This window comes from Corvus hawaiiensis, chromosome 1, assembly GCF_020740725.1.
Source record: "Corvus hawaiiensis isolate bCorHaw1 chromosome 1, bCorHaw1.pri.cur, whole genome shotgun sequence".
NCBI lineage: Eukaryota > Metazoa > Chordata > Aves > Passeriformes > Corvidae > Corvus > Corvus hawaiiensis.
In genome coordinates this window covers 49247265-49263260 of record NC_063213.1, presented here as the reverse complement: position 1 = coordinate 49263260, position 15996 = coordinate 49247265, and the positions used below count along the sequence as shown (strand labels likewise).

At 38.9% G+C, this 15996-nt stretch overlaps 1 long non-coding RNA gene across 1 annotated transcript in view; it reads right to left on the bottom strand.

Annotated features, from left to right (window-relative positions):
- LOC125335192 overlaps positions 1–15996 on the bottom strand; it is a 64041-nt gene that overhangs the window by 27276 nt on the left and 20769 nt on the right. The window contains exons 2-3 of the long non-coding RNA XR_007207372.1: positions 2227–2284; positions 1353–1421 (exon numbers count right to left, since the gene is read on the bottom strand). This is a non-coding gene — a long non-coding RNA (uncharacterized LOC125335192). The remainder of the gene's footprint in view (positions 1–1352; positions 1422–2226; positions 2285–15996) is intronic.

Genomic DNA, 15996 nt, shown 5'->3' with positions numbered 1-15996 from the left:
AATTTTGCATTTTCACTTGGTAGGGTTGGAGTGGGACATTTAGCCAGGGAAAATTACATAATAAACTCACAGTCTGGCATTATTAGCAAACAAAAAAATGCCATTCTGTTAATGAAGCTTGGAAGATCTGAGGAATATAAAATCTAGCATCTCCTACTGAAAGCAATCCTGCCAGCAAAAGCCAATATTTTTCTTAATGAATGTTTTATCCAGAAGGCTCTCACCTCCCAAATTCCTGAAGCTGAAAACCTAAACCATGGAGGATGAAGTCAAAATATAGAAGAACAACAGTAAAACCCCCAACCCATCCCTAAACCTTTTTCAAAATTCCCAAATCTTAAATAAATGAAATGAGAACTTGTCAGAAATCATTAATCTCTGCTGACTTTGGTAGAGTATGTTAACTAAATGCAAATGCTATCAAAATGTACCAAGGAATTTCTCTTTCTTTTTCACAGGATAGGGAGAACTGTCAGGGCCTCAGTTACTGTTTTCAGCTCCAAAGCACAACCCAGATATTCTGGAGCATATTAAGAAATATCAGTTGCTTCTAACTACTTCTCAGGAGCAACCTTGATTTTTTCCTTTCCCCTCACCCACCACCCCTCCCATTTCCTGTGATACCTTTTGGTTGCAATTTTTAGTCCTTGTTTGTATTGTTTATTAGAAGTTTTTATAAAATGCTTTACAGAGTGGGTTAGTTAGGGCTTGTAGACTATTTTCTATAATGACCACTGAATACTAAATGATCACTGTATGGGTTTGGGCATTTGCAAGGACAGGAGGCTGCTCTCAGTGATGCAAGTGGTCCCAACAAGTCTAATCAGGAGGAAGATAAAGAGGTAAAAAAGGAAATCTCCAGAAATACCCTGCTAGGAGTCATATGTGGAATAAAATAACTGGAACAGCAACACACAGACCTGCCAAGTATCTTGTCTCTGACCAACTGCCATGCATCCTGTTTTCCATGGCCTTTGCCTGCTCCTCCCATTTTAGTTCAGTACCTACTTTTCTTGCAGCCTATACCCGACCAAAAATCCTTCTTCATGCTCATGAAATTTTCTTTTTTCTCAAATTTTCTACTTTTACTTAAATGCTGTTATTGGTGGTCTTGGATGATTTGGGGCTGGTTTTATTTTACTCTGTGCAGTTCCAATTCTAAACCCTACAAAATGGGGTGTAAATTCAATTAAATGTTGGTACAAATTCCCCGTAGTAGAGAAAATACAAGCCTGATATTCAAACATGTTTCTACTAAACTGGTGATAAACTCACTGACTCTGGCTGTAGTCATACTATCACAAATGAGAGGACATTAAGACCATTTTTTAAATCCTATAAATATTACAAACCTTTTAAGAGTTTGTTTGTTTGTTTGTTTTTTCATAAAAGCCACATCCTTGAACAAAGCAGAGTTATTCCTATGGATAAAAGATTATGTATAAGAAATAATAAAAGGACACAAATAATTTTAAGAAATAAAATTCTGATGATAATTGATATTAATGTATTATGCTAAAACATGACTATTTAAAATCAACAGAGCTACAATTTGAGTACAGCCTTAGAAGACAAGTAAAGAAATATAGACATGAATATATTATATTATTCACTCCTGCACAATCTTCTGAAAATCACACAGCACAAATTTTCCATAGATCTTTTGTTTTCAGATGGCAATGGCCTCTTAGAGCTACTTGACTCCATATCTTTCAGTACTCTGTATGCTAGTGGACACAGAAGTAGATCTGACTGAAAGTAGGAGATGCACGTTAGATGATTTACTGGAAGGTACTGTGCTGTATAAAATGCTTCTAATCTAGCATGACTAATCATTTGACAACATTTATGTTCAGGGAGAAGATCTACATCTCTTTGGACCTTCACCCTGACAGACTCTATGTAGCCAAAGACTTTGCAAGAGGGTAATTTACTAGCTAGCAACCCTGAGATGACCAGTGCAGAGGGTGATTGTTCGGTAGGAGTCAAGGGATCTATGAATACAACTGTATCTTTTGGCAAGGTTAGGATAGGCAAGGCATGAATATAAAAGAGGATTAACCAATCTCCCTTTGCTGGTGAGCGAGTGGCACATAGATCAGTGAGATGACTTCACACATTAAGATAAAGCAAGAAAGTGAAGCCAGAACTTTCAAAATCCTGAAGTATTTTACCTTACCAATTGATCTTACCAATTTAGCTTTCCCCAATTTTCTTTTAACTTACCTTCATGCTGTTGTTTCCCCCTATGTTATCCCACCACATCAAGTGTGTCTCCCTCAGCCTGAAAGTTACACAAGAAAGCAAAATGTCATAATGTACCTCATTTTCCAAAGCCCTTTAAAATATCACTGGATGAGCATGATGTTGATTCATTGGTGGAGGTGTTTTAAAAAAGCTGCATTCTCTTTTTGAAATTAATTTTTAATGCAAACAGGGTAATTTATGAGTTAAATCCTTAACTACATCAGGCTTTATGGATGAGTTTCAACCATGATGAACTAAGAGTTTAATAACACAGCTGTCAGAGCAGCTAAAGTTAGCAGAACTTTAAAAGCTGTCTTTCAAAAAAAAGTGTCCTAAATCTTATGAAGGATAAAGCACCAAAAACAAATTTGATGGAGAAAAATCCATAGATCTTTGGTCCTGGCCATTTACGTCCTTTTCCTCTAAATTGCTTCTCATTTAAATGGAAGTATGAATGATGGGAGGAAAAAATTCTGTGTCTGCTACACAGTTTTGAAAGAAAAAGTTCCAGTTCAATTCAAGTCTTGGCCTAATAATCAAAGCCCCTTTACTGGGATGAACTTTAGTCCTCTTGAGAAATTTTATTTTTCCCTTCTCTTTTCCTTTCCACTTTGAGGGAGAAATTGCAACCTTTCCTTGGGACATGGTTCATTTTACTCATATAAGAACTGTAGATGATATAGCATAAATATTACTGCTTCACTAATAACCATGGGCAGACAAATTCATCAAGAGTCATAGTGAGAGCAATTACATGAAAAATTAAACAGAGAGAGAATCATAGACATAGAATCAAAGAATCAGTTAGGTTGTAAAAGACCTTTAAGATCATTGACTCTGACCATTAATGTAGCACTGCCAGGTTTACCACTAAACTACATCTCTAAGCACCACATCTACATGTCTTTTAAGTACCTCCAGGGATGTTGACTCACCCACTTCCCTGGGCAGGTTTTTCCAGTACTTGACAGTCCTTTCAGTGAAGAAAATTTTTCTGGTACCCAACCTAAACCTCTCCTGACACAAACTGAGGCCATTTCCTCTTGTCTTGTTACTTGGGAGAAGAGTCCAACCCCCATCTCACTGCACCCTACTTTCAGGTGGCTACAAAGAACGATAAGGTCTCTTCCAATCTTCCTTTTCTCCAGACTAAACTCCCTCAGCTCCCTTAGCCACTCCTCATAGAACTTGTGCTCCAGACCCTTCCCCAGCTCTGCTGTCCTTCTCTGGACATGCTCCAGCCCCTTAATGTCTTTTTTTAATAGTGAGGGGCCCAGACCTGAACACAGGATTTGAGGTGTGGCTTCATCAGTGCCCTGTACAGCAGGACAACCACTTCCCTGGTCCTGCTGGCCACACTATTGCTGATCCAAGCCAGGATGTCACTGGCCTCCTTGGCCACCTGGGCACATGCTGGATCATGTTCAGCTGGCTGTTGACCAGCACCCTGAGGTGCTTTTCTGTCTGACAGCTTTCCAGCCACTCTGCCCCAGCCTGTAGCACTTTCCCCCAGCCTGTAGCACTGTCTGGGGTTGTTGTGACCCAAGTGTAGGACCTGGAATTTGGTCTTGTTGAACCTCATACCATTGGCCTCAGCCCATCAATCCAGCCTGTCCAGATCCCTCTGCAGAGCCTTCCTGCCCTCCTGCAGGTCAACACTCCCATCCAACTTGGTGTCATCTGCAAGTTGAATGAGGTTGCTCTCAACCCCCTCATCCAGGTCATTGATAAATATATTAAATAGGACTGGCCCCAACACTGGTCCCTGCAGAACACCACTAGTGATCAGCTGCCAGCTGGATATAACTCTATCCACCACCACTCTCTGGGTGGCTATCCAACCAGTTTTTTGTCCAGGGAAAAGTTCACCCATCCAAGACATGAGCAGCCAGTTTTTCCAGGAGAATTTTGTGAGAAATGGCATTGAGGGCTTTACTAAAGTCCAGGTAGATGCATCCACAGCCTCTACCAGCAAACAAAGTAGGAAAAATGTTTTTTCTCTAGCTGTTGGTTTCCCATAGCTAAGGAGAAGTAACCAAAATTTTCAACAGCTTTCAAAAATAAAAGTGGCTCTACATTTTTCCAGAGTATATTTTATGTGCAGAATATAGCTTACTTTCAGGTCAGCTTTATTTCAGTAAAAACCTTTACCTGGTTTTGCATTCTGCTGTGTTGTGTCCAGTGGAGCTGAGATACTGACAACTCTGGCAGTGCTGAGGTCTGCAAGGAAGTACAGTGGCCTCTGGTCAGACTCAGCACTGCTGTGAATTGAGAGAGTTGTGATTGCTGTTGCTTTAGGTGGGCTGTGTATGCAGAGACTGTGGCTTCTATAATGTAGTGAGTGCAGTGTTTGCTGAGGGCTGCACCAGAGTCCATCTGACCTGTCCAGAAGGAGAAGATTCACTTTCTCTTTGAATACTATTAGAACTTCTCATGAGCTACATCCTCCCAGGTGGATTAGTGTGAAGAGGAGTACAGTACATGAAGTCCTGAAACAATTTTTCTGTGCAGCTTTGTGTATTATTGTCTTGGCTAGGACATGTGGCACCCACATGGAGCTCACACAGAGTATACAGTCAAGGTTGCCTATTTTCCCTTCCACTGCAGCACATGTGCTGATCTACTTGAGTTCAATTACCTTGTTCATTATTCAGTACAATTCCACTGAATAGAAATGACTGGAACTAAGTAACAAAACAAACAAACAAAGAAACAAATAAATAAATAAATAAATAAAATCCCTTGTATCTTAATTTATATTCTACTCACAGAATTACCTCTTTTGATGATATTTCAACACTTGGACTCTAAGATCTTAGAGGACTTTTCCAACCTTAATGATTCTAAGTTTCATAGTTCTGTGACTTTTTGAAAGCTAGGCATTTAGATAAGGTTAGTATGGAATTTAGTTTTGTACAAGATTCAGGCAGAAAGGCTTTCTCAGATCGATTAGTGTTCTTAATAACTGTTAATTCTTTCATCTCTATCTAAATTGAGGTTCTTGGCAGCTGTAATGTTTCTCAGAAACAGCTTTATTGAACAAGTAGATTTTTAGTTACTTTTTAAAAAATCATATTATTTTGATAAGAAGCGAAACACAAAACCAAATAATATTCTCACTTTGGCAAATTCTTGATGTTCATTTTTACCAGGCAAAATCTTCCCATTAAATTTTGGAAGTCACTTGAGCACACTTATTAAAAGCTATTTCTTATCAAAGGTGGAGCCTAGCAGTATTTTACCTGCTTCTTACTTTTTCTCAAGACAGAGTTTACATCAAAATTTATGCTGGAATGTATGGGACTCTCATAATTTATTTTTTTCTCTCTGCTAGTTTTTGCCTATTCAGTAACTTCTTCATTTTATAAGTTCTAATATAGATTGATTATTATTTTGGGAGCAGAATTATACGCCTCCAAAGCACCCTCTCTGAGTCAGTCTGTGGAGGAGAAATTCATTCTATCTCCATACACTGTAAATAAATTGTATGCTAAAGAGATCAGCCTTTTTAAATATCATCATGTCTTTCTTATTTTATGCATCTTCATCTTTCCAAGCTCAATAAGCAAACTATTATGAGTCAGACTAGAAAACAGAAAAAACAATCCAGAACAGAGAAGTGCACTACTACCTCTGCTTTCCAAATTATTAGGCATTTTAAATTAGATTATGACATTATAATCTTTCAGCTAATATTTAGTTTTCCCTTACCAATTGCCACTGTGAAGTGTATTTAATATAGTCCATAACTAGAGGGAATTTGAACAAGATTACTTTAGGTCCATAGTTCTGCAGAAACTATTGTCATCCCCATTTAGCACTTTCTAGGTCAGCAGTTAATCTTCCAGCCAAGTTCTAAATCAATCCTGATTCTTAAATCACTCTTGAATCTTGAATGATCGTTTGACAGCACTGATACTGAAATCAGTGATCCTTCAAGCATGCTTGTCCTGCATACAGTCTAACAAAACTTAAGCCCCCAACCCAGTCACAGCTCTCAAAATCCCAGTCAATTGTGTCCCACAGTCCCTGCTCCTGGGTCCCCACATCCTCTTCTTCCAATCCCCTACCTCAAAGCTTCTTCATGATTTCCTTCAGCAATGTCCGAATGTTTCAGAAGCAGCAGAATATCTCAGACAAAAGTCAACAGACAAGCCATGGGAAGGAGAAGAAGAGGAACTTTCATTGTTAAGGGAAGGGAGAAAAGAGAGTGAATCCAATTCCCTCTACTGAAGAATGTCACGCTAAACAGCAGATATTAGGAGAACCAGATGGCTCTTTGTCAGGTCATAAGCCAGAGGAATAGGGATAGATCAGAAGAGCTCTGCCTCAGACCCAAACTTTGTGTGTTGTGGGATCCTGCTCTGGAAAAAATCCCGTCTCTGAGACTAGAAGTGAGGAGTTTAAAACCCAAATGTCCATATAGCACCAAAAGCCTTTGAGAAGATCAACATGCTACAAGAAACCCAGAAAACAATGACATATCATTATGCTTGTTCCAGGTAAATTTCAGAGGCGAAAGCTGTGGGAGAGAAGGGCTTTGGCTTTACACCTGCCCATGAATATAAAAGCCCTGAGCAGCATGTCTATCCCCTGGGTGACGGAAGTGTAAGAGGTGTGGGAAGCTGCCAGACGCTTCCTCCATATCCAGCAGAGCCAGTTCTAGATGGGTCTAAGATGGCCATTCTCCTGACAAGGCTGAGCCAATTAGAAGTGGTGGTAATGCCTCTGTGATAACATATTTAAGAAGAGAAAGAAAAAAGTTATTGCACAAATGTAATTGCAGCCAGAGAAGAGTGGGTTGAGAGTATGTGGGAGGGACAGTTCTGCAGACACCAAGGTCAGTGTAGAAGGAGGGGCAGGAGGTGCTCCAGCTGAGATTGCCCAGCAGCCCATGGTGCAGCCCATGGTGAAGCAGCTGTGCCCCTGCAGCCCATGGAAGATCACGGGGATGCAGAGATCCACCCACAGCCCATGCAGGAGCCCCACGCTGGAGCAGGTGGATGCCTTAGGGGAGGCTGTGAACCTGTGGGAGGCCCATGTTGAAACAGGCTCCTGGGCAGGGACCAGCAGAGAGAGGAGCCCAAGCTGGAGCAGGTTTGCTGCTAGGACACCATGGGACACCCACACTGGAGCAGCCTGTTCTTGCACTCTGTGGAAGAGTACACCCTGTGGAGGAGTGACCCAAACTGCAGCAGTTCGTGCAGGACTGTTGACAGTGGGATGGATTCATGTCCAGCCAGGTAAGATATCAGGGAAAGGTTCTTCACCCAGAGGGTGGCTGGGCACTGGAACAGGCTCCACAAGGAAGTGGTCACAGCCCCAACCCTGACAGAACTCAAGTGTTTGGACAATGCTCTCAGGCACATGGTGTGACTCTTGGGGTGTCCTGTGCAGGGCTAAGAGCTGGATTAGATTCTTGTGGGTCCCTTCCAACTCAGCTTATTCTGTGGTTCTGTGTAATGCTAATTCGCAATTACGGTATTTTATTTTTGTTAGTATTTTTCCAATTATGGTTCTTATTATTTGTTTTGCTACCATTGTTGATCCCTGCTTCCCTCATCTATCTGTGCTATCCATCCATCAGTGTTTTGTTTTATCATAATTACTCAGTTTTTGCTTTTCTGATATTTGGCCTGAAGGACGTATTTCTTTTTCTCTTCACACAGCCTAATTTCCTTCCTCTCTAAATCTCTAAATTGCTATGTACAAAATACGTTACATCAAATACATGCTGCTATAGAAGCTGAGAATAAATGGTTTGGCACCTGGTAGATGCTGAGTTGCCAAGTTACCACTCCAGATATCTGCAGCCTCATTGTGAAAATGCTAGTACCATTCCTTTGCTCACATACACTATAGAGTTATAGGAAATAAAGAGAAATCATATTGAATATAAAATATTACCATTTAAGGAGATGATATGAGAAAAAAAAATTGATGAAAAACTCCTAGAAAGGTTTTATGAGACCTTTAAACCTCCTGAATCATTTCCTTCAATGCTAGTGTCCTTAATTAAATCCTCACCAGCTCCACTCTAACTCCAGGGTAAAATTAAAATGAAATCCCAATGAAAATTGATCTTTTCATTGGGATTTCTAAGCTCTCCCATTCACCAATTTCAATTCTCTTTGTAGAGAAGGAAAGGCTGAGAAAATTAGGTTTGTTCAGCCTAGAAAACAGGAGGTTTCAGGGTGCCTTAATCCCAGCCTTCCAGTACCTGAAGAAGGAGTGGGACTTTTTTACAAGACATGTAGTGACAGGACAAGGGGGAATGGCTTCAAACTGAAAGAGAGGAGGTTTGCATTAGATATTAGGGAAATATTCTCTACTGTGAGTGTGGGGATATACTGGAACAGGTTGCCCAGAGAATTTGTGGATGCCCTATCCCTGGAGGTGTTGAAGGGCAGGCTGGATGGGGCTCTGAGACACTTAGTCCAGTGAAAGGCGTCCCTTCCACCAGCAGCAAGTTGGAACTAGATGATCTTTAAAGTTCCTTCCTTAAACAAAACCTTTCTGTGAGTCTATTCTTTTTCAAGTGCCCCTTGCTGTATTTCCTGCTTGTAACATGCCATTTCTGCTGTCTTCCCCATCACTCTGTCTTCCTCTTAGGGACACTGTTGCTAGTGGTACCACTCTGTATTAGTCCTAAAGTCAGGTAGTCAAAAATAATGACATTGATAATTTTCCTTGATCAATTTTTCTGAGATGGTTGTAGGCGCTGTATGATTATTGAAATGGAAAACATATACAATATGAACAAAAATATATTAACCTGTACTAGACATCTCTTATTGCCTCAATGGGTTTATGTTTTGTGCCACCTTTTCTCATTAAATTATGCTTTTCCTTGTATTTGCTCTTCATAAATAGTCTAACAAATATGTTCTAGCTATTTAAACCCTATTGTGTTTGGCAACTTCCATACATTTTGTGGGGATTTTTTTTTACTGAACAGGTGTATCTATGGTTGAAACTATGTATCAAGTCCTTACCTGTGATGAGTGAATATAACATCTCTAACACAATTAATTGAAACTTTTTAACCTCTTTCTAGATCTCTCTCCACCTTCTGTTATTTCATTCAGAAATTATTGTTTCGGAAATCCTTTAAAGAAACAACACTCATAAATTTGGGATTATTTTATTTCTGAAGTTATTAATATTTATTATTAAATAGCAGCAACTTTTTCAAATTTGCTTTTCCAGCAAAATTATGTAATCAGAATTATGGCAATTGAAATGGGAATGAGAATACAGTAAGGAAATGTATGGAAAGCATAGAATAGAGGAGGTAGAAATATTATTGTCAGTCTTGCGAGAATTATTTGTTTCTGTATTTGTATTGTCTTGGATGGGATTTAAATTTTTATTTAACATTTACTGTTCTACCCAAGCCATTTGTCTTGATTGTTTGAATGTATTATGACATTAATTGTTTCTTTGGGCTTTTCTTGGATTGTTTTCTGTATGCATTTGCTTTGGTTTTGTTTGTTTAATTCTTGCTGTTCGTATTCTATCTTTAATTAGTTCAGTGGCCGTCATTCCACTCCAAGCTGCACAATGTTTTTTTGTAGTAGCAAAGTAGGTCAGGAGGGAAAAATTCAGTTCTTCAGGAAATGGTGAAATTTTGACTTTTTTTTCCATTATGAAATGAATCTAAAATGACCTATAAAGCATATTTTCAAAAACATCACTAAAAACATTTGGGGCAATCACATTGCTTTGTTACAAAAATGACTAAACATTTTATTGTTAAAACATTTTGGAAAACACATGATTGGTACTAAAATATAAGTTATTTTAAAAGTAAGTTTGGAAATAAATGATTCAAAACTTCCACAAATGTCAAAATTGGGCAAAAATCTACATGAAAAAATGTGCCAAATTATCCAGAATTTCCAAATATATTAATTTCTTTTTCTAATAATTTGGTCAAGATTAAGTACTCTCCACACCAGGGTAACCTTCAGGCAATACAAAGCAGACATTTCTAAAGGAAACACTACAACTTCCTTCTCTTAGAGAAACCATTCTCCTCTCCCTTTACGCCCCGCTTACCTGCTCCTCTATTTTCTTCTGAACAGTACCAAATAGCAGTGCTGTCTTCTCTTTGCTCAGGCTTCTGGCAGCCCCTCTCCTGGTAACTCCTGTTCATGGCTGGCATTAGCTTACAGAGCTCTGACTCTTTTTAGTCAGCTTCACTTCAAGTTGGCTTTCTTGCCTGCCTTTGAATTGGCAACATCTGTTATGGCTTTGTCGCAGCCAAAATGCAGAACTGTCCCCATCTGGAAGGACTAACAGCCATGCTTTACACTACCCCACTTTTGGCTTCCCTGGCTCCAGCTGGTCTTTTTCTGCCCTTGGTGTCCATAATTTCCATTTTTTCTCCTTCTGTCAGGGCTTCAATAGGTCCACAGGTCTTTGACATAATTTATTTCCCCCCATAGACCCATTTCTGTGAATACAAATTCAGCTGCTGTCCTGATGCTGATGCACCCTTCTATCCAAATAGATTGGTTTTTCTCTCCAATTCCGTCAGTCCAATACATCCAAAACATTTTCTTTTCCAAGTTTTCTCTGCCACTGGGGTTTTTGCTGAGCACTACCCTTTCTGCTATACCACTTCATAACTGGGTATTGACTTTGATTCACTTGGCATGTGAAGCCCTACAGAAGTTTATAACTATGTCCTCCTGATAGTTTTCAACCAAGCTTAGTAAGGACACATCTACCAGACACAAACATTCATCCAGTAATTCATCTTGCATTTTGATTTCTGCAACATCCTGAAATTGGGATTGAACTAGAACTGCTTGAGAATTGGACAGGATAAGCATGGACTGGAACACAGGACCCAAAGTGAAAGGGCAGCTAAAGGCACAATTTACCAGTACTCAGAGAGAGAAGCAAATAACGTGTACCTGCTAGAGTGCATACTGTCTGGAGTTTGACATGGAACCTGGGATTCTTAATTGTCACGATTTTGTCCACCATTAAACAACAATTTGGTCTTTTGGTGGTTAACTATTGTTGCTACCAGTCACTTTAATTTCTCAAGTGGCAGAAATTTACATGTATCTAAATACTGTTACTCTGCTGGTGAAATACGTGACATTCAGAGTCAACATAAGATGATGTTTTTCTTTTTGCAATGTACCTAGGAATCACCAGAAGAAAGTTTGTCTACAGAGAAAATTTAAGTCAGGAGGTATATATCTCTTCAGTGAAATGGGTAAAGTAGAAAAGCATGTGAATGGTTAACTTTGTGCAGGAGGATGAAACACCAGGTGAAAGCACACTCATCTTAACCCTTTAAATCTATCTCCAACCACAGCTGAACTCCCTTGCACAAAGACCCTTCAAGGAAACAAATTAAAGAAAAACCCATAGTGTGTTCCAGTGGACATGAAATACCTTCTCTGGGGTTGGATTGGGGTTTTATATTTAAGGTCACTGCCACATGCCATATTCCTACTTCATTTCTTGCAGATGCTGTGAGAGATTGCAGTACTGTACCAATTAGAAATGGAAAAATTGCACTTTCTGTAAAGTTCCTTTGCCTAGAGTCTGAACTGCAGAAGTGCTTAGCATGTGTGACTTGTGTTCTTGCCAATGGAAGCTGTGCTTCATATTTTAAAAATATGGGTACTGCCTGCATATTTAAAGGAAAAATTTGGGGGCAATTATTTTTCAAGTTAATTTTTATGTCTGTAGTTTAGATGCCTTCCATTTCCACTTAGAACAGCAGGAGCACACTGTCATCTCAGAAAGATCTTGAGAAGATTCAGTCACTAATACACACCTGATTGAGTGAGGCCCCAGCTGAGAGCTTGTGAAGGAGATCCAGACCTAGCTACTGCTGATGTATTGACTTCAATTACTCTGAGGGTCTTCAGAGCAAGCTCACAGGGCTTGAACACCATGATTCTCAAGTAATGTTTGCCAAGGTTAAGCCCAGTCCCTTTATAATTATATCTTCAAAACACATTTTGAAAATTAAGTAAGTTCTAGAAATGATGGGGTAAACATAAAAATATCATATAACTAGTCATTAAAGGGCATTACCAATTTTGTGCACAGGAGGAGACAGACATTTTGTGGAAAAAACAGCATGTGAACATATCCTAATGTATATGTGAAATAAAATTAATTATGGGTGATGAGGCATCCTTTTTTACAACATTTCTTAACTGGTAAGTGTTTGACCCTCCAGTTGCAGTAGTGTTATTCTAACGTAACTATGTGTGTGTAATTGAACTAATGAATATTCTGCACATACTCTTGACTTCTATTGATTTCAGCTGATTTCTGACTGGTTCTTCTCATTAGTTTCTCACTAGTCCCCAGTACATGATAATATGTTTTGCTGCAGTAATGCTGATCGCTCAGCCTAAAGTCTAGTGAAGAAAACCTGTAATATATTCAGTGCAGAGGAAGTATAGCACATTTCAAGGAGTCAGCACAGTCAGCTCAGATCACTTCTTGTGCATTGGCAACAAAAGTTAAGCTGAAAATCTGTGCTGTAACTCAGAATCTCTGAAGCATGACAGACCATTCCAAGTGCTTTCTAGTGACACCTTTTGGTGATAAACCCCATGGTCTGTGACCTCATTGAATGCACAGTCTTGTTCCTCTCTTTTCTGCTGGCATATTTTTCCCAGCAATTTGTCCATTTAAAGACCCTTTTTAGTGGCTGAGAAAGAAAAGAAAAGAGTAAAATCAATGTATTATTTAAATAAGATTTAAATAGGGTATGCGGTAGCAATGCAAAGTATAAGCAAACAGGATAAACTCTGAAAATAAACACTGTTTGTAGGCTAGGATTAATTACCTTGTATCCCAGCTAGGGTAACATCTGGAAAAAGTCGAACATGAGAATTATCTTTAGATTTAAGACTTCAAATTTCAGAAAAAAATCAAGTGATGATCTGGTCAAGGTCCACTGAAGTACACAAGTCCAGCAGGTACACAGTTACAGTGATCACACTGACAATTGAAGTTTGAAATAAAATGGTCCAAAGTCAGTTTTCTAGAAAAAATAATCAGTATAGCAGCACTCCATAAAATCCTTTCTTGGCTACATAGAAATGAGTCTTTTGTATGTCATATTTAATAAAATACATGAGTCCTTCAGTTGTACACTGATTGTTACAGTTTAATTCTCCTAATTTTAGCCAGTGTGACACAATGACTAGGAAGAAGGTGCACTGGATTAATGTTTTAGGAGATATTACTTATTTACACATTTATTAGCTCTTATGTCTCTTGATTCATTGATATTTAAACCTATGAGGGACTACTGTGATCCTATAGATGGATTTCTTGCAGAACATAATCTATAAACCCAGTAATTCATGTCTCAAATCAGTAAACTCTGTTTGAGGTACATCTTTCAGAGCGAGGGCCTTGCCATATTCATTCTTCTCCCCTTTACCTGTTCCTGTTGCTTCCCTTTCTTTTTCCTCTGAAAAAGTGTCTATTTTCATCCTACAACTCCTAGCAACCCTTTTTCTTAAATTACTCACAAATCCCAAATGCCATATATTAGATACTGTGTACAACAGTCATAGATATGCTTATTTTTTGAGCACCTGCTCTGTACCAACTCTGACCTGTCCCTGACATGGCAGTGGTAATTTTGCTCCTGCATTGGACATAGACACACTACACATAAAGACTGTGGTTCTGTGATATAGTTTGTCATATGTACAGGAGGCAGAAAGGCGGGTGGAGAGTTACCATGACCTGTCTTGAATAGCTCTTCTAAGTGCTCTTGTTACTGCCACAGCCACAGAAATCTTGCCAAAGGGGGAGACCCCAGGGAGATAATGTTACAGAAGTCTTTATGTACCTTTCTGACTAGAACAGATGAATAGCTGACATCTTTTTGTGGAGGAACGCCGGGGTGTTATCAGGGAGGCAGGAAACATTGTCAATATAGAGCAGAACTTGATCAGAATAGAAAACGGATATATTCCCAACCTTCCCTTAAGTGTGAGCACCTTCTAAGGCACCAGCAGCAACCAGTCTCTATAGGGACATTTAATTGGGATATACAAATAATGACCTAGAAATACATTAATCTTTAGATACAAAGGAGCCAGATCTTCTGGGAAAGAGAGAATAATGCTGGTAGGAAGTGGAAGAGACCTTTAATTATGGATTTTAAGGAAACAATCATCCATAGCCTTCCTTGGACCTATCTGGTCTCCTTTCTATCTTGAGGCCTATCTTCCATTCTTTCCTCCCAAGGCCTAGTTATTCATTGTCCTTTACGGCACACAAGCCACATGACTCCACTCTGCAACAGCCACAGAGGAATTCCAATCCGTCCCAAGCTTCTGAAGAGTCCTTGCTCTGGCTTCAGCCTCTGGACTTGCTCTGGGAAAGGTCCAGATCTGTCCTTACTTCCTTCCAAATATTTCGCTGAACCCAAGGGCCGAGATTTGAGATCAAGACAGCATCATTTCAATATATGCAAGATATTCTTCTGCATTAAGCACTGAAAAGTTAGCCAAAGACTGGAGGAGCATGGCAACAGCCCTGTGATCTCTAAAGAAAGCTGTATAGAAAACTACTCTCGATCCCTTGAAGGAGAAATGTGGCATGTCCCCTTACCCTTGGTGCAACAGAAACAAAGAGAATACTGTTGAAACAAAGAGAATACTGTTGAACCAAATACACCATAATATAAGCTAGTTCTCCATCAGAATGCTATATTTACTATGTGCACTACATATGTGCATATATATTTATATAAACAATATATATATATGTACCATACTTACTGTATTTACTATGTTTTAAATTATTATATGGTTTTAACATTTAATGAAATATGATTTTTCATCCTATGTCCAAACCATTCTGGTCTTTCCCTTTTGTGTGTGAAATGGTGTTTATAAATTCCTAATGAATGCTCTGTGAAGAATGCAACAAACATTACAGCTGCTTTCAACTATAGATTCCCTGAGTGAAGTGTATTGAGCTGCACTTTTCTCTGACTGTTGGAGCACTGCAGTGTTGCAAGAGGAAAATACAGGATTTATCCATGAAAATCAGATGTTATAGCAACAGAAGAAATTATGATAATGTGAATAATTAAAAAATTGTACTTCTCACACCTTTATCTCAAGATTTTACACTTAGGGAGACTTTATGATCCAGCCATACATAACATCTGCAAATGACACAACCAGTTCATATGAACAATGCTGATACTGAATTTATTGTAAGCTGGACATGGTGAAATGAATGACTTGAGTGATTCAAGAAACTACAGTAAATGATTTGTGCCTTCTCTTCATTAGCAACTTTTAAAAATTTTTCTTGCAAGATTTTATCTCATTACTTTGTACTTATTGAGAATTGTCATTAGACGATCCCAAAGTTCTGAGACTGAACATGCCGAAGAGAGAAAAACTTTACTGGTTTTTTAATAAACTACAATTGAGGTTGAATTAATGGCCAAATCAGTGAAAAAGCAGAGAGTCAGACCCACTGGGCATCTGGGCTGAGTGCATCTGAGCTCAGATATAACCACCCGCCTGGAATTACTTGAAAGGGCTTGCTATATTGAAGACTTTTCTCATTTGAGTTATCCCTTTCTAAGCTTTCTAAAACACAGTCTAAGGTAGCTTAGCTAAAAGATGTTGTATTTATAAGAAGAGAACAAAGGAAACTTGTATTTAGGTGTTATTTCAACCACCCTTAGAAGTAGTATTATGCCACCTGAAATAGATATAA